Raw genomic sequence first — 19,459 nt, 5'->3', positions numbered from 1 at the left:
TGGAATTTTTCTGAGGTCAGATTCGGATTCAGCGCAGCAAAAACCTTCGGGTATAGTAGGTCTGGTCTCTGGTTCTGAGAATTGTTGGCCTGTGTTATTCTATTAGTTTGAATGCGCGATTTTTCATCTGCCTAAAATGTCATTATAAGAATAGGATATCTCAGAAACCAATTTATTTCTATTTTCATAGCGACCGCCGCATAGGTTTCTATTCTCCAAAAAAGAACGTGTTTTCACTATATTTAATTACTTCTAATTGTACCGACAGATACACCTCACAAAGATGCCTTCTATTCCCCAAAAGTGTTTCTATTTTGAGATAATTTAATTCCTTCTAAAAAGTTCACAAAATATGTGTGTTAAATTATTTTAATTCCTTCATATGGAATATGAGTTTTAAAAATTTAATCTTAATCAATTCAAGTCCGCCACTCAAGAGTTTAAATTATTTTAATTCACACATTTAAATAGATTTATTAGATACATCTTTTAACGCGTTTAAATAAATTATTAAAATCTAAATTATTATAAATTTTAATATGATTCGATTTTATAAGTTATAAAAAGATTTAATAGTAAAAAATAGGTTAAATAAATTCTTTCGTTCAATTTTACTAAGTCGATTGAGAGGAATAGAATTTCAATTTCAATCTTTTCCCATAAAAAACAACTATTTAGTGAAGAGAAAACGAAAGGTCTGCATGAAATAACCTAAAAATGCATTATTTGCAATTTTATTACAAACTTAGGTTATTTCCTGAATAAGACATTTATTTATCGTTAAAAAGGGGGAGGCATTACGTAACACATTGCACGGTTTGTATACTTTATTTCCCGCTCAACCTTTTTCCGCCATAAAATATTTACTTCTCACCGAAAAGCGGAAAAGGACATTACGTTAAAATACATAACTTGCGGCTTTTTTCTAACTTTAGCATTTTTCCATTATAAAATATTTATTTGAACGACATAACTAAAAATACATTGCTGGTGAATTTCTTTGGCTATTCAATCTTTTCCCATAAAAAATTATTTAATTGAGAGAGAACGGACGACTTAGAAGAAATTACCTAACAATGCATTATTTGTCAGTTTTATTACCAACTTTCCCCATTTTCGTCATAAGATATTCATTTCCTTCCCACCAAAAAAGAAAGACATAGCCTTAAAATACATTTTCGAATTTTATTTTCTAACTTGAACTTTTCATGATCAAAATATATTTATTTATACCAGAAAAGAAAGAAATGAACTACAATTGCATAGATTGTAAATTATCTTGATCATTCAATCTGTTTCTGACAAAAAGTACCGTTTAGTCGAGAAAAAACGTAAGACCCTACCGTTAGAAATGTCAGGGTATATACTAAAGATTCTCAAGGCTCTGAGAAGCTCTGAGAAATTCTCCGCAGGCACTCAGGTAGATATATTAGAAGGTCCAGGTAGCTTGTATAAATGCTTTAAAGGCTTAAAAATTTTCTTTCCGAAATTTAAATTAAAATACGATCATATATAAATAAAAAGCCGAGAGGCTGAAATAGAAATAAGGATTCGATCATAAATAACAAGCATTGAGGCTATATCAATAGAGTCAAAAGGGTCAAAAGGGCAGTCTAACGTAAAACCGTTTCAAGAAAAAATATCAATATTGTTTATTTTAATTATTAATAATTTTTTGGTTGTACAGAATTGTGTTTTCTGTGTTTTCGCTGAGTTTAGTTTCCCTGCTACTCCATCCGTTGATCCCAGCCATTTAAACCAGCTCTTCTCATCGACTTTCATTACTTTTTTCATGACGCATGCTTTGCTCTTATAACATAATACGCGCCCGATAATTACAGTATGAAGACAACCACGCCTGGGACAAAATATGCTTTGGAGATTCGATGCAAGGGCACAACTTCACTCTACCTGAAAAATCGTAACCCTTTGATGGCGAGCCAAAGAGGTCTAGTTCGTTCAGTTTTTCCGCAATGTTTAGTGATTTTTCTTTTTGCTATGATGAGTTGAATTGAATCAATAATCGTAAAACTATTTTTGGGAAAAAGCCTACAAGAGGCATAAAAACCTTTTTATTAATCCACAATGACACTTGAGAATGATAGATATCGAAGAACAAAGGATAAGCAAACTGATGAACAAAGGCACGCCGAATGGCGTCACGCGAGAACAATGCACGCCGTACGTTAGGTACAGAAAGTTCGCGAGGGAGCTCCGCACGCAGGAAGATGTAGTCGACTACTGTCGGCTAAGTCGGAAGAAGGAGACGAGCTCCATGAGGACGGTGCAGCACCATCAGGTGCTGTCACCGCGCTAGGTTTCTGGGCCCTAGCTCCCTTTGTGCCCATGCACGCATTCGCTGCGCGCGCAGGCGCAAATATATAATTTATATTTTGAAATTTTTGCGATGTAACATGCTGCCCGGCGGGGCTGCGAGACTAGTTTGATAATCAAATTAAATAGAATCTTTTGTTTATTTAACAAGAAACCGTAAATGAGAGCAGTTTCCGTTGTAGGGACTGCCTTGCTGATTAGCACCATTATCACAATTAGGTGACTCATTCTGGTTAAATTATAATATGGAATGAACTTAAATTAACAAGTAACTATTTTAATGCTAGTGAACAAACAGCCTAACATAAATGAGACCATCAACGGTCACAGCTTGTTTTCACATCACTCACTCGCGGTTTAAGTCCTGATTAGAGGTCAAAGTCTCAACTCACGCCAGGTACCTAGTTTACCAAACCAGGTATCGTGTCACAAGAATCAACCTCTCGGCTATTCTTAAGCTTCTGGCTGTAGAACTTACTGATTCTACTAATCTCGGTCCAGACTTCAGAGTTGCACACCTAGAATACGATGAGGTTCGACTCGTACATGGAAAACCAAATCGTACACATCTAGGGCGATACAATCGTTTATTGTGGAAGGTAGGGTGTGTGTTGAGACTTCGGCGGGAGCACATCCTCCTGAGCTATGGGAAGAACGCAAAGCCGAGTGATGTTTCGCTTGTAAATCCCTGATGCAGTCCTTACAGATGCTACTCTAGCAATGCCATTTGATACGTCTAGACACGGCGAAGCGTTGAATCGCGTCTTGATATTCTGACGTCGCGTGTAAATCGTAGATTTTCTTGAGCTCCTTGTTTGCTCCTACGAAGTTTGTCCCGTTATCGGATAGCATTACTCGCGGTTTTCCATGCGTACTAATGAATCGACGGAAACATCCCAGAAAAGCTTCAGTGGAAAAATCTGAAGCTAGCTCGATGTGAACGGCCTTAGAGGCCATACATACGAAAACGCAATAGTAGGTTTTAATGAAAATGCGATTACGCTCTTTCTTCTCTTTTATCAAGACCGGACCGAAATAATCTACTCCCGCTCGACTAAACGCAAACTCCGGAACTACTCTGAACTCTAGTAAATCGGCCGTCTTGGCTTGGAGAACTTTCGGTTTTTGACCAATACACGGTACGCATGGATGAAGTTCGTGTCTGATTTGATTCCTTCCGTTAAGGATCGAAAACCTTTCGCACACAGCATAAAGTGTAGATTGAATTCCACCTTGAAGATTTTTATGATGAACATCGCGAATTATGAGGTCTGAGACGTGATGGATACTTGGAAGCAATATCGGATATCGTTGATTGCAAAGGAGCTCTGAATTGGGTTTTCTTAAGTTTAGGTCCTTAGCAGATTTGAGAAGTTTGATCTCGTGGCTAAAACATTCGCGTTGGATTAGAAAAAGAATGAGGCTTTCGGCATGAGCTATTTCAACAGGAGGAAGGTAGCGCATACCCTTCCGCGACCTACCCGTATCTAGGGTGTCGTTTGGAAACAGCTCCTGCCTGCTCCAACGAAGGAAATATGCGGTTGACCTAATAAGACAATCGTAATCGGAAAAACTAGAAAAAATTAAACTTCCGGACAGAGCGATAACTAAGACGATTCCTTCCTTAAAACCCGGTAGGTTGTTCGGAAGCGGTTTTGGCTATTGAAGCCAGTTATCATCAGAGAGATATAACCACTGAGGACCTAACGTCCAAAGGGAGCTGGGTTGTCCTTTGAACGGATATGTCTCCATTCGACCTCTTCACCTAATTTCTGGAGGTCAGCTACTCTATTAGCCTCAAATGCATGTACCAGATGAAGTTCTTTCTTTAACCAGCACAAGTCAATCATTGAGTCCGACGAGAATTTCACCCGTTTGATAAAAAAAAAACCAGCTGAGGTTTGGATTCCAAGTACAATCTTTTTAAGAGTGCCGCGCCAGGTAACTCTAATCGAGGGATTGTATGATGGGTCAACGAGGCGATCTTCGATTTACTGCAAGATAATCTGATAGTGACGTTTCCGACAGAGTCAGTGAAACGAATGAAAAGACAAGCGCCGTATCCATACATGGATGCGTCACAAAACCCGTGTATTTCAGTAGACACCGGATTTTCGCATCGAGGTATCTCGGTATCGCTATTGTCTGTAACTGGGGAAATTGTTCAGCTAACGCAATCCACTTCGTGTGAACAACTTGGGGAAGGAATTTGTCCTAGGTAACCTTCGTCATCCAGCATTCTTGAATCAAGGTTTTAGCATGAAGCGTTAAAGGACCCAATAAGCGTAAAGGATCGAAAACCTTCGCAATCTGCGATAAAAGTTTCCTTTTGGTAGAGATAGCCTGAGCGTTTTCAGGGGTCACAGAGTATGCGAAGATGTCGCGTTGAGAATCCCAAACAATCCCGAGCGTTTTCTAAATGGGATTTCCTTGAATTCCGCAGTCTAAGACGAAGATTTTCTCATTGATATTATCTAAAGCAGACGGATGGTTAGACGACCATTTTCGGATAACGAACCCCCCACGGGCCAAGAGTTCGATCATCTCGTCTCGAATCGCCAGGATGTCGTCCAAACTGTCTGCATCTGAAAGAAAATCGTCAACGTAGAAGTCTCGACGAAGAAGCATCGAAGCTCGGGGAAAGTTGATCTCTTCGTCGAGGGCCAATTGGAATAGAATTCAGATTGCTAGAAAGAGATCGCACCTGACCTCGAAAGTGTCAATGTTTAACCAAAAGTTTCTAATCTTACCCTCGTAATACCAAAGGATTTTTTGAAATTTCCTATCATCCGGATGAACCCAGATCTGCCTTTACACCTTTTCTATATCTGCAGTTATAACGAAAAGATAAACACGAAAGCGCAATATTTGTCTTAAGAGGGTTTCGTGGATGGTGGGTCCTTTCAACAAAACTACATTTAACGAGATACTCAGGATACTCAGAATACGACCCTGCATTTTGTTTTTTCGCTAGATTCTTTTATTACTGCGTGATGAGGCAGGTAGTACCCGTCCTCGGTGTCGTTCTCACACAGCGTCATGTGACCAAGCTCCAAGTATCCATTCATTTCCTTCTCGTACTGGGCTCGAAGGGTAGGATTGGTCTCGAAGTTCCTCCCCAACGCGTGAAACCGCTGCAACGCTAGGCATGTGAAACTGTGGATCAGCTAGCTTTATATTTTTAGGTATCTGCAACTGTTCTCGCGAAAACGTTTCATTAGGCACTCTATCAGCAATTTTTGGTACGATCAAAAAGTTTAATTGGTGTTGAACGTTATTGTATGTTGAGTAGAAAGTGGCTCTAGTGTACTTATTTGAAACAGTGCTCGCATCGTCAACTGCTCCGATATTCACAAAACATTGCTTGGTTTGTAAGTTTAAACGATTAAGGAAGTTTTGAGTCATTAAATTTGCGTTTGAACAGGAATCTAAGAGTGTACGTTCCATGAAATTTTCTCCTGGACTGGCATCATTTCTCGCTGGTGCAAGGGAAAGGATGAACACAGAGGCAGTTCCGATAGAGTTTATGTGACTTGACCACTTTCCACTGCTCTTCATTTGAAAGTGCATTGAAAAGTGGACACTTGTAAAGCATGTAGGCTTGCTTGCATTTCATTATGCATTTCATTATAAAATTTTATAGATATTCTAATTTGGGAACTTGGTCGCTCGGTAAACGATCGTAACATCGGGAGGTCACGCTATTAGGTAGACTGCGCTCCAGAAGACGAATAACTACCTCGTCGCCGACCTTAACTCCGATGGAATGTAATAATTTTACGTATTGACAAGTAGAGTACATAAGTCCAGCCAGCAATTCTGACATGGCTTCTTTTAGTAGGGGTAGGCTAAAAAGGACTTCGAGATATTCAGACACAATAATGCGTTTTTAACCGTAAGCTTTACACAGCTCCGTCCACGCTGGGAGATAATTTTCCTCTCTGCGTTTGAATTCATCGATAACCATAGCTGCTAAACTCTTAACTGCCTTCTGTAATTGGGTGTGTTTGACGTAATTACTTAAATCGTCGCGATCGTGAACAAGGACTTGAAAGCTATTCTTCCATGCGGTCCAATTTTTGTGACGACCGTCAAAAGGTAGTACTTCAATAGCTGGTATTTTTGGCTTGTCGTATTTTTGCGTAAATGACACGTTAGAAGTCTCAAACAATGTCGAGTTCGCGCGAGGTGCGAAAGCTTTTTTCAATCTCTTTACTTGACTAGCAAGATTATAATACATAGTTTCGAGATTAGTGAACGCGTTGATGCGAGAGTTGTCGGGTTCGAGCTCAATGAACTCTTCTTAGTTATAAATGTATTCGTTGAAGATAGTCTCGATAGATTTCAAACGTAGACTTGCGTTCGTTACGTCGGGGGAATCGGCCGCCAAATGATCTTTCAAAGACTTGATCGCCTTTTCTAACGCGTTGCTCTTTTGTATAATGCGCGCGATACGCTTTTCAATTCCCTCTGCCATTTTGCAATTTTATTTTCAAAGAATGATAGTAAGAGAAAGGGAGACAAATAAATAAAAAACAGACTTTGGAACGGGATAAATAATTTATGCTAGGATCTAATTGATCAAACAAAAGTATTTGTATTGAACTTGTTTTACGCAAGATACAAGAAGAATTCAATTAGATTTTAATGACAACCGGAATATGATTTTTACTGTATCAAAAAATTAATATTTTAATTGAACGAAATTGTAACTCAAATTATTGAAATTTTGAGTGAAATTGTGAATTATTATGAATTTTAATAGATTTGAATTTAAATCAAATAAGTTTTAAATACTATAACAACGGACGCGATTGTTAAAATGATTTGCAAAATTACTATTCGGTATATTAAATAAAAGAACGTAATGGACACTCAAATTTACATAAGCGCGTATTCAACCATGTAAAGAAAACAAAGAGAGACTTATCTTATGCTCGTTAGATCGACGTCGATGGCTGGCTGGTGTGTGAGGCCCCTGTTGTCGCAAAGCAATGGCACTGGCTGCCGTTGATGCCACTGCTGACTATGCACTGTTGCTGCTGCTTGTTGGCACGAAGTCGAGCGGGAAGGGCGAGAGACTGAGCGAATGTCGTGTTGCGACAAGTTTGCTTGCGTATTTGCGCACACTTATGATATTCTTTGTCCCATGCACTCACACACTGCCGACACTGCACTCGCGCGACGTCACCATCCGACCGAATGATAATGAGAGAGAGAGAGAGATGTGAAGCTAACACACCTCACAGGAGGCAACATAAAAAATCGTGACCCTTTGGTGGCGAGCCAAAGAGGCCTAGTTCGTTTAGTTTTCACGCGATGTTTAATGATTTTTCTTTTTACTATGATGAGTTGGGTTAAATCAATAATCGTAACACTATTTTAGGGAAAAAGCCTACAAGAGGCATAAAAAACCTTTTATTAATCCACAATTACACTTGAGAATGATAGATATTGAAGAACAAAGGATAAACGAACTGATGAACAAAGGCACGGCGAATGGCGTCGCGCGAGAACAATGGCCGCGTGCGCTACACGAATCCATCGCGCGTTTCTAACAGGCCGTTTTTATCACACAGAATCGTTTTTACACATTTAAGCACACACGTACTGATATTAATTGCCACGTGGGTGTTGAATTATTCGTTGCGATTTCCGATCGATAAGATAAGGTGCAAAAGATGCACGCCGTACGTTAGTTACAGAAAGTTGCGTGGCTCAGAGTCGATAACTATCGATCGTTATCGATATTATTTCATCATTCGTAACTGTCGACAATTCAAATATGATTCATAACTGTTACAAATACGGGTTTATATGGCTTTAATTCATAAATGGGCAATTTAAATATCACATAAGATAATAATTGACCCCCTCCTTCCCCTTAGTAAGATTTATATAGAAATTTTGTATAGAGAAATAGACTAAAAGATAGAAAACAAAAGAATAATCGAGAACAAAAGAGATCAATCTAGGTATTCAAAATGTTAAAATGTTAAAAATTCAGCAGGAAGAGATAGCCTCAGCGATAGAAAGAGGTAAAGATTTCTGGAAGGGAAATAGACTTTGGGATAGAAGAATATAAAAATTTCTAATAGAGAGATAGACTCGGGGATACAAGAAGATAAAAATTTATATCACAGAAAAAGAATTAGGGATAGAAAGAGATCAAAATTAATATCATGGACATGAACCTAGGGATAGAAAGAGATAACACTTTTGTCGTGGAGATAGACTTAAGGATAGAAGGAGATACAAATTTAAAGAAAGAAAGATAGGATCAAGAATAGATATAGAGATTTCTAGCTCGGAAGATAGATTTAGGGATGGAGAGGAATTAAAATTTGTGCTGCTAAGACACTAAAAGATTGAAGGAGATAGATATTACCGAAAATAGAGATAGATTGAGGGAAAGTAAGAGATAGATATTACCAAACAAGGGGATAAACTAAGGGATAAGAAAAGATAGATATTACTACACACAGGGATAGACTGAAGGATAGTAAGAGATAAATATTATTATTATGTATTTATTAAGTCCCTAGGGCTAAACAGCCCTCTGAGGAACAAATTTTACATATGTTTACAGTAAAATATAACAACTCTGATCAAATGACAAATATGGCTTACGCAAGAGAAAAAAAGAGAAAAAGTTAAAGTTAATTACAGATGGCTAAAGATAATGCAACATATTATTAAATGACTATTGGTAGAATATGCTAATATACGCTAGCAGTTGGCATAACGGATATAATCAGAAAACTTTAGACTTAAATTATAAGATAATAAAAATTAGAGCAGTAATTAGAAATGCGAAAAGTTAAATTCATAATACTAGAACACAAAAAGTTACTGAAAATTAGAAAGATAAACAATTTAGAATTTAGCAGTGCGTAATTTCAAGAGTAGAATTATCTGTATTAAACAACAAGTTAAGGAAAAGCCTTTTAAAGTGACAAGGCTAAGGTACATTTCTGATTGATGCTGGTATCTTATTCCAAAGACGCGCTCCCCTTACCATAAAGAATCTTTACCATTTACAAGATTTATGACGTGGAACTGCAAGGACCGTTTTTCTTGCAAGAAACCTAGTCTGAGCTGGTAATGTCATATTTCTGTATTCAAAGATATCTAGGAGATATTGATGGGTTTTGTTATAGAAGAGATTGAAAGTAAGATTGCCCATGAAAAATTATCTTCTTTTATCATCATACAGAACACACCCATAATTTTTTAACTGATATCCCCGGACACGGGGATACAATAGTCGGATACCCTACTGCAAATACCTATATAGGTGCCTGTAAAGGTCACTAATAGAATTTTATGTAAGGATCCTATAGGTGGCCTATATAGGATCCTATATAGGGTTACTTCAATAGGTCAGTATAGGTGCCACCTAGAGAAAATAAAACAGCTTCCTGCATAGGATACTTTATAGAATCCTAAATGATTCTACTGTAAGGGTTTATCATCTGTCCTATGTAGGTCGCTAATAGAATTCAATATAGTGTCCTATGCAGGAAGCTGTTTCATTTCCTATAGATGGCTCCTATACTGACCTATATGGGTGACCCTATATAGGATCCTATATAAGTAACTTATAGGATCCTGATATAGAATCCTATTAGTGACCTATATAGGTATTTGCAATAAGGTAGAAAGAGATAGCGCTTCGAGGATGTAAAATGAATACTTGGATGAGATAGAAAAGTTCTATCTCTAAATTTTCACTTCTTTCTATCTCTTTACTTCCAACAAGATGGAGCTGAAGCTCCCCAGTAAGAAGGCTTGAATTGAAAATAATGGTGAAATTCTCGTTTTAACGTAAATATTAACATTTTTCTATCCTATTTCAAATCTGATTCTTCCACCGACCTTTAGTCCGGAAAGGAGTAGTACATTTTTTAGAAATTTAATTCCCTGCAGTTCCTTAGAAAAATATGTATAATGAACTGTTTTTGAATTCGTAACGTATGATACATTTCAAATTTAATTAATTCCTTCTTTTTCTTGCTGAATTCGGTAAATTGCAGTGAGACTTGAGGTGAGTTAATAAGCAGAGTATGAAGGAAGTGTGTTTGAGTGAGTTTGAGTGACAAAAATAATAGAATTGAAAAAGTGAGCGATATTTTGAGTGTTTGAGTCAGTTTGTGGATTGCCTGGGAGGTTAGTTTGTTTGGCGTGTGAATCAGGGTATGGAAGCCGGTGCAGATAAGTAGCAGCGATAGTGGGAACTCAAACGAGGAACTGTTCGGTAAACCGAAGTTTTAGAAAAGAAACGGAAAATACAAAGAACAATAGAAAGCGAGAGATTAAGGTCCGGGAGTTCTGGATCAATTGAGAAATTTCTTAATAGGAAAAGTGATAGAGCGGAGAGGCGAAGTAGTGAGGACAAAATAGCATCAGGAGAGAAAATAAAGAAAGAAATAAGGCGGGAAATGGCCGCGCTCAAGAGATCAATTAGGAAATGGGAAGAAGTCAGAGAAAACCTAGTGGGCCAAAAAATTAGGCATGTCCCAGAGACGTCTTTTGGGCATCCCTAAGACGTCTTTCATAACATGGACAAGAACATCCATGTCTTTAAGTCATCTTTAGGACATTGGATGTCTTAGAAACGTTGATTGTCCTGACAGAACGTCCTAAGAACGTCCCAAGGACGTTCTTGGGATTTTCATAGTTTTGTCCCATTGGGAAAATAGAAAAAAGGATGCAGTCACTCAAGCAAAGAGTGGGAATAGGGAGAAGGAAAGGCTGAGCAAAATAGAACAAAGAATAGAAAAGAAGGAGATGGAAGAAAGAAAAAGAAACATAGTGATAAAGGGTTTAAGATTAGAATGGAAGGAGGTGAAGGAAGGGGTGCACGAAGTACTAAAAAGGATTGATGCTAAGGTAGAGATAGAGGAAATGCGAAATGTAGGTAGAGAAGAGCGAAGAGTGGAGATAATGATACTGGTGAAACTAAAGAACTAGGAACATAGGAGGGAGGTGATGACAAAGAAGAGGTTATTATATGGAAGCCCAGAGAGAATAGAGGATGATCTGACATGGGTAGAAACGAAGATGCAGTATAAATGAAGAAAAATAGCAGAAGAGGAAAAAAAGAGGATAAGAGAACATGGGTTAAGTATGGGAGAATACAGATGGACAAGTATGTTCGGATTGAGATGAAGAAAGGAAAGAGATAGTAAGAAATGAAGTATCGGGAAACTAGACAAGGAAAGAACGGGAGATAGGAAAATAAGAAATAGTAAGAAGCAAAAAGAGACAAGAGACGAAAGCAGGGAAGAATGGAAGATATGTTACTGGAATATTGCAGGATTAGAAAGAAAGGATAGGGAGTTTATGAGAAATTTGACACAATGGGATGTAGTAATAATGATGAAAACTTGGATAGATGAAAAGGGATGGGAAAGAGTAAGGGCAAGGTTACCAAGAGGTTACAAATGGCAAGTTCAAAATACAAAGAGGAAGAATAAAAAGGGCAGAGGAATGGTGATGGAAGTAAGAAACGAATGTATAGTAGGAAAATATAAGAAAGAGAGGAATGAACAAAAAAAAGGATTAATAGTAGAAGAGGTAAAGATAGAAGGAAAGAAGTGGAAGGTAGTGGGGTTTTATGTGAACGGTGATATGGAGGAGAAAGCAGAGGAGATGAAAGAAATTATTGAAGAAAATAAAGAATATATTAGGCTGATAATAGGTGGGTATTTCAATGCGATAACAGGAGACAAAGGAGGAAGGGAATGTGGACAAAAGAGAGAGAAAGAAAATCCAAAAATAAGGTACTAAATGGGGAGGGAGAAAAGTTGTTGAAGAGCTTGGAGGAGTTGGGATGGTTTATCTTAAACGGAAATATAGAGGGAGGTAAGAAAGGAGAATATACACGCTGAGGAGATAAAAGGGGAACGTTAATTGATTATGTGATAGTGGATTACGAGGTAAGAGAGAAGGTCAAGGAAGTAGAGGTAGGTTATCATATATTCATTTTGATCACTTTCCCTTAATAGTGTCATTTCAGAGAAAAAAAGCAAGAGAAATATGAATAAAAGGGGAGCAAATGTAAAAAGTGTAGGAAAAGAAGATTGGTCAAGGGAAGGAAAAGAACAGTTTAGAGAAAAGGTCAGAAATATCAAAATGGGAGAGGAAAATGTGGACGAGGAGATGAAGACGATGATGAGAGAAATAAAAAAAGGATTGGAGTGCACAAACAAAAATGGAGTTAGTAAAGAGGGAATAGAAGTAGATGGGACGAGGACTGTAAATAGAAAAAAGGAGGTCAGAAAGGAATTAAGAAAGTGGAGAAAAGAAAGATTAATGGGGAAGAGTACAGGGAAAAAAAGAAAGAGTATACTGAGTAGTGTGATCAAAAGAAAGAGGAAGAGAATAAAAGGTTTGAGGAAGAGGCGGCGAAGGCTAGGACGGAAGAAGAGGTACCGAAAGTATAAAATAGAGAAAGAAAAAAAAGAAAAAGAGTAAACCAAGATATTGAAAAGGCTGAATGGAAGAAATATTTTTTGGATTTGCTATGAAGAGTAGAGAGGAAAGTTAGAAAGGGAGGAAAATATGGCAGGGAAAGAGATGAGGAAGAGGACATAACAAGGGGAGAAATAGTTAAAGTTTTAGGAATAATGAAGGATATAAAGGCACCTGGTATAGATGAGATTCCAAATAAAGCATGGAAATATGGAGGAAAGGAACTAGAGTTATGGAAGGAAGAAGTAGTGATACCAACCCTGGCGCGCAGAAGGAACCGAATGGAGCCTCTACAAAGCACCGGTAAAGACCCCATTGGGTCCCTATTCGGTTCCTTTTTAAAAACTCTAAAAGACAGCAAAATCAAGTTTTAAATTGTTGAAATTCGGATTCTACGTTAAAATTCCCTATAGAAGGCCACGGAATAATCGCAATCGTTTTTTTTTCAATGGTAAAAAGTTTTAAAAAACATAAGACGTATAACGCATGTTGACTGCCACATTTCAAACGCGTCGTCTGTAAGTAGCAGATTATAGGGTGTGACCCTGGTACCAACGCTGTATAAAGTATATGTAACAGTTTTGTCGGAGAGATTAATGAAAGAAGTTAAGAGGAAAAAAGATAGAGCCACCGAATCAGGCAGGGTTTAGAAATGGAATGTGAGCGATGGACAACATATATGTTCTGAACTATCTAGTAAATAAGAGAATTAAAAGGGAAAAGGGGCAATGATAGCAATATTTGTGGACTTAAAGGCGGCGTTTGACTTATTGACCGAGGCGAAATAGGAGAGAATGGATGAGAGAGAATGAAAGAGTGCAATGTAATGTTTATGCAATAGTATAAATAGACTAAGTTGCGTTTGCGTTTTCATGGTCTCTCTCTCTCTCTCTCACACTTCCACTCTCGCTTTCGTTCGCTCGCTCACTCGTTGGCTAATAAGTCCTAAATTGCGCTATCACAGGAAATAAAGATAAGGGACTAGATATAACACTGTATGTAAATAGTTGTAAATAATTGTATATAGTAAGGATAAGATTTTTAAAAAATATATGTAAGTGGTTGTAAGAAATGGAAGTCATATAAACCCTTAGGGGACACATTATGAATAAGGAAGAAGAATTATTTTTCATTTCGTGAAGTAGAATTTATTATCAATTTATTTAATTTCCTCTGATACCTTCAGAATAAATCTTCATGACATTCTTTTAAATTCTTAAAATTCAGTATATATTTTAAATGAATTGAATTCCCAATGATAACTTCAGAACATATCAATTTGAAAATATTTTTGTTATTCTTAAATAAATATATAAATAAATATAATATACTTTCTAACTGTATAAGCTATAGATAAAGTGAAAGGTGAAAAATATATAAACATGAAGTAATATTAATAATAAATTAATAATTAGGTGGAAGCTAAGATAAAATAAAACGAAAATGAATTTATAATAGATAATAGATACGTCAGTGGTGAATAATGAAAATTATACATCTACACTGTAAGAAAAGATTTGGTGATATTTAAAATCAGCTAGTAGTTATACGTGCATTGTATTTTCAAATTACAATATGTAACTTGATGAATTTGCGATATTACAGTACCTATTTACAATCTAGTATAATTTCAGTTCACGTTACAATGTGAAAATAAAACGGACGTTCAATTTGCAGTCGACTGTAAAATTACAATGTCCGATGATGGAAATTATTTGATCTGTGTGAGACATAGTGAGTACGGGAGTTGATAAATTTACTTGGTAAAGTTGATAAATTTACAAAAGTATATGTACATTTTGACGATGTGTGCTTTTCTATCGCGAGGAAGTAAGTCCGAGCGGAGGAATGCCGCAGAATTATTTGCAGGACGTAAATTTGGATTATTCGGGACTAGCGAGTGCAAGTAGCGCCAAACGAAAAGTTCCGGAGACGCCAGAATGGCCCCTTACCAACTGGTGCGTACAAAACAACAAACGAAATGCGCACCAAATCGGGAGACCGAACATTAAAATATCATTTTGACTTTATGTGTTGACTCACGAATCGTACGTAATTTCACGGTCGACGACGGAAAATTTACGCCCTGCATGTATTTCTTCACGGCGGGCGCAGGTTGAGAAGCAAAATATGATTTTTACATAATCTTGCTTATTTACTATGTTCTGCTCTCATTATTCTGCTCGCATTATAAAAATACGTCCGTGACTGATGATAACCAATGGGCACAAAACTATGAAAATCCCAAGAACGTCCTTAAGACGTCCTATGTTGGGCCAATCAACGTCTTTAAGACGTCCAATGTCCTAAAGATGACCTAAAGACGTCTTAAAGACACGGACGTTCTCGGGACATCTTTTGTACTGACATAACACGTTTTAAGAGCATCCATACCCAGTGGACACAAAACTATCAAAATTCCAAGAATGTCCTTGAGACGTTCTTAAGACGTCCTATGTCAGGCACTTGATTGCTACCCAAATTGCACAACAGCAGTAAAGAAGCCATTGTACAGGGGCATTTTCATATTTCGCGCCTTTAAAGTTTCTTTCGGATCGGCCATTCAACCAAGTCCGTGCATCTTCGGATCAAGTTTATCATAGTTGCCATGGTTGCGATCGAAACTTCAAATGGATACAAGTGTCAAAAAATATAGGTAATGTTATGTAGAAGTTACAAATAATAAAAGTGTTTCATTAATAATGAAGTGAGACATGTGGACTGAGAAGTAAACGTGAATTTTCTTCTGTGCCAATGACATTATGGAATGACTGCTGAGTGACAAATACTATAACTTGATAATAATATTGTGCACTTTTAGTGGATGAAGAGTAAATTGTGTTTAACGCTTATTTGCGGCATAAAAAAGGTATGTTACGAATAGACAGGATTTGTTTTGTATGAAGCGCATAAAATATTACATGCAAAAATTGTTGATTGACATTACCTACAATTACTTAAAGCGATTTCGGTAAAAAGGTGAATACGACCATAACCTCGGAATAATGACAGATCGGCCCAGCATGTTTATTATACTTTTGATTGATAATTCTTTACCAAACAAATGTTTTGTGGTTTTATATGTTTATTACTGACATTGTCGGTAGTAATAATTTAAACAATAATTACTTAATAATCATTTAAAAATCATTAGAGAGATTGATCAGCCACCTGGGTCGGAGCAGTGTTGCGGAACGAACGTGTTATTTACTTAAATAACACGAGAATTCTGGATCAATCTGAAAATTCTCTATCCCTTCCACACACTACTCCTTTCCCCTACCGAGTGAGTCACGCCTACCCCGAAAGGGAAATGGCTTAATGGTGTAATTAAAAAATTACTTATTAATAATTTTAATAAGTAACACATTTCTGAAATTAATAACTGATTTCCATAGTTTTTTCCACAGATCGATCATAGATAATTTCGCATCAGAAAATGCAGATGAATTTAGTGCATTTCCGCTGGTTCATTTCAATGAACATTAATGGAAAACCGTTATCTCTAGACCTTATCCCAAAACTGGGAATTGATCAGCCTAAAGTTAATTCTGAGTCATTCTGATGATATAGGTGTATCAAAAAGATATCCTAAAGAGATCCTAAAATTTTGTTTGATTAACAATTAAAATAAATTAGAGACTCGTTGGTGATAGGATTGTATCAAAAATGTATCCAAACAATATAATTTAGCCCAGAATTGTTATTCCATTTTTTTTAGAAATTATTCTATTTTCGAAATTGCTATCTCTAGATCTGATTTCCAAACTGGCACTTGATCAGACTTTAAAATTCATTCTAATTCATTTTTATGATATAGGGGTATCAAAAAGATGTCTCGAGGCAATTTAACTGGCCTGAATTTTAATTTATCAATTATTTAGAATTTTTTTGTATTTTAGAAAATGTTTTCTCTGGACCTCATCTCAAAATTTGGTTTGATCAACTACTAAAATAAATTAGAGACTCGTTAGTGATTGCATTGTATCAGAAATAAATCTAGACATACTATACTATTTCAGGCCAAGTAGATTTAAATTGCCCTAAAAGATTTTTATTTTATGATGAGGTACCATTAATGTATGAACTTAACATTTAGACCTGACAAAATAGATAATTATAGCAAAATTTCTGAAAAAATTGAAATAAAAATTCTGGCCCAAGATCTCGCTTCTGCATTCATTTCTGCTACACTCCTGTTACCAGCGAGTCTCTAATTTATTTTAGTGCTTGATCAAACCCAATTTTATAATTCAGTCCATCAGATTGAATTGTAATTAATTTTAGGGCATGATGAAATACCAGGTTGGAAATCAGATCCAGAGATAGCAATTTCGAAAATAGAATAATTTCTAAAAAATGGAATAACAATTCTGGGCTAAATTATCTGGTATAGATACATTTTTTAAATAATACTATCACCAACATGTATCTAATTTATTTTAATAGGTAATCAAACAAAATTTTAGGATGAGGTCCAAAGAAAACATTTTCTAAAATACTAAAAAATCCCTAAATATTTTATTAATTAAAATTCAGGCAAGTTAAATTTTCTCGAGCTATCTTTTTGACACACCTATATCATAAAAATAAATTAGAATGAATTTCAAAGGCTGATCAAATGCCAGTTTGGAAATCAGATCCAGAGATAGCAATTTCGACAATTGGATAATTTCTAAAAAAATGGAATAACAATTCGGGGCTAAATTATTTTGTGTAGATAAATTTTTTAAACAATCCTATCACCAACGATTCTCGAATTTATTTTAATGGTTAACCAAACAAAATTTTAGGTTGAGGTCTAGAGAAAACATTTTCTAAAATACAAAAAAGTGCTTAAATATTTTATTGATTAAAATTCAGGCAATTTAAATAACCTAGAGATGTCTTTTTGATATCCCTGTATCATTAGAATGACTCATAATTAATTTTAGGTTGGTCAATTCCCAGTTTTGGGATAAGGTCTACAGATAACGGTTTTCCAATAATGTTCATTGAAATGAACCAGCTGAAATGCACCAAATCCATTTGGATTTCACGATGTGATTTTATCTATGATCGATCTGTGAAAAAAAACAATGGAAATCAGTCATTAATTTCAGAAATAATGTGTTACTTATTAAAGTTATTAATAAGTAATGATTTTTACATTATTATTGAGTAATTATTGTTTAAATTATTACTGCCGACAATGTCAGTAATAAACATATAAAACCACAAAACATTTGTTTGGTGAACCAATCGAAAGTATAATAAACATGCCGGGCCGATCTTTCATTATTTCGAGGTTATGGTCGAATTCATCTTTTTACCCAAATCGCTGTAAGTAATCGAAGATAATGTCAATTTAAAATTTTCGTATGTAATATTTTATTCTCTTTATTCAAAACATATCCTTTCTATTCATAACATACTTTTTTTACACCGCAAATAAGAGTTAAACACAATTCACTTTTGGCCCACTAAAAGCGCACAATATTATTATCAATTTATAGTATTTGTCACTCAGCAGACATTCCATAATGTTATTGGCACAGAAGAAAATTTACGTTTACTTCTCAGTCCACATGTCTCACTTCACTTTTAATGAAACACTTTTATTATTTGTAATTACTACATAACATAACCTTTATTTTTTGACACTTGTATCCATGTGAAGTTTCGAACGCAACCATGGAAAATATGATAAACTTGATAAATTGCCAAAAATTTCAAGACATTTTTAAATGAAATTTTGGGTAATTTATCTTAAGTTACTATCAATTATCTGTAATATTACCATAAGTTACCCAAAATTTTCATAAATTTCCAGAAATAAAAAAAAATTTACTTAAATTTCGGGTAATTTGTGGTAAATTATCACATTAACCTACAAATTTACCATAAATGACCGAAAATATCCAGAAATGTCCACAAATTCAAAGGTATTTTTAAATGTTATTTTGGGTAATTTATCTTAAGTTACCATTAATTATCTGTCGTATTACCGTAGATAACCTGTCATATTACCATAAATCACTAAAAAAATTCCATAATTTTTCGAAAATTTGTGGAAATTAGTTAAATGAATTTTGGAACATTTATGGTAAGTTACCATATTAACCTGTAAAATTGCAATAAATGACCGAAAATTTTCGTGAATTTTTGCAAATTTATAGAATTTAAAAAATTTAATTTTTCGGGACTTATGGTAAGTTACCATAAATTTCCTTCAAATTTACCGTAAATCATTCCTCCTTTATTAGAAATATAATATGGGCTGTAATGATGACTGTGATTCGAGATACGTCTAAAATCATCCATTTTTTTATCAAAAATAACATATGTGCTTCTCAACACATATGATGTGCGCTCGCCTATGACTTGTACTAGAAGCATACACTCGTCAAAGAAGTCCCTTTTCTCCCCCCAGGTTTCTCCAAAATTATTTTTAAATTTTTTTATCTTATTTAATTAATAACACCCTGGCATTTTGTATATAATATGATAATACTTCAATCGGTTTTCTAATGTTGCATGCTTTTAAAATTTTCGTTTACTTTTTTTTCATTTCAATATATTTTAAAACTTATGATCTCTGGCCAAATTGTACTATTAAGAAACACGATTTGGAACGATTATGCTTTTATATATGTGTGCGTGTGTGTAT

The 19,459-nt window shown here is 35.6% G+C and overlaps 1 protein-coding gene across 3 annotated transcripts in view; it reads right to left on the bottom strand.

Annotated features, from left to right (window-relative positions):
• The window catches only part of LOC117172831, a 241,228-nt gene that overhangs the window by 221,029 nt on the left and 740 nt on the right, over nt 1-19,459 (bottom strand). The window lies entirely within an intron of this gene.

The sequence above is a fragment of the Belonocnema kinseyi genome, chromosome 5 (genome assembly GCF_010883055.1).
Source record: "Belonocnema kinseyi isolate 2016_QV_RU_SX_M_011 chromosome 5, B_treatae_v1, whole genome shotgun sequence".
In the NCBI taxonomy this organism is placed as follows: domain Eukaryota; kingdom Metazoa; phylum Arthropoda; class Insecta; order Hymenoptera; family Cynipidae; genus Belonocnema; species Belonocnema kinseyi.
The sequence above is the reverse complement of the archived record's forward strand: the minus strand, read 5'-3'. Positions and strand labels throughout refer to the sequence as shown.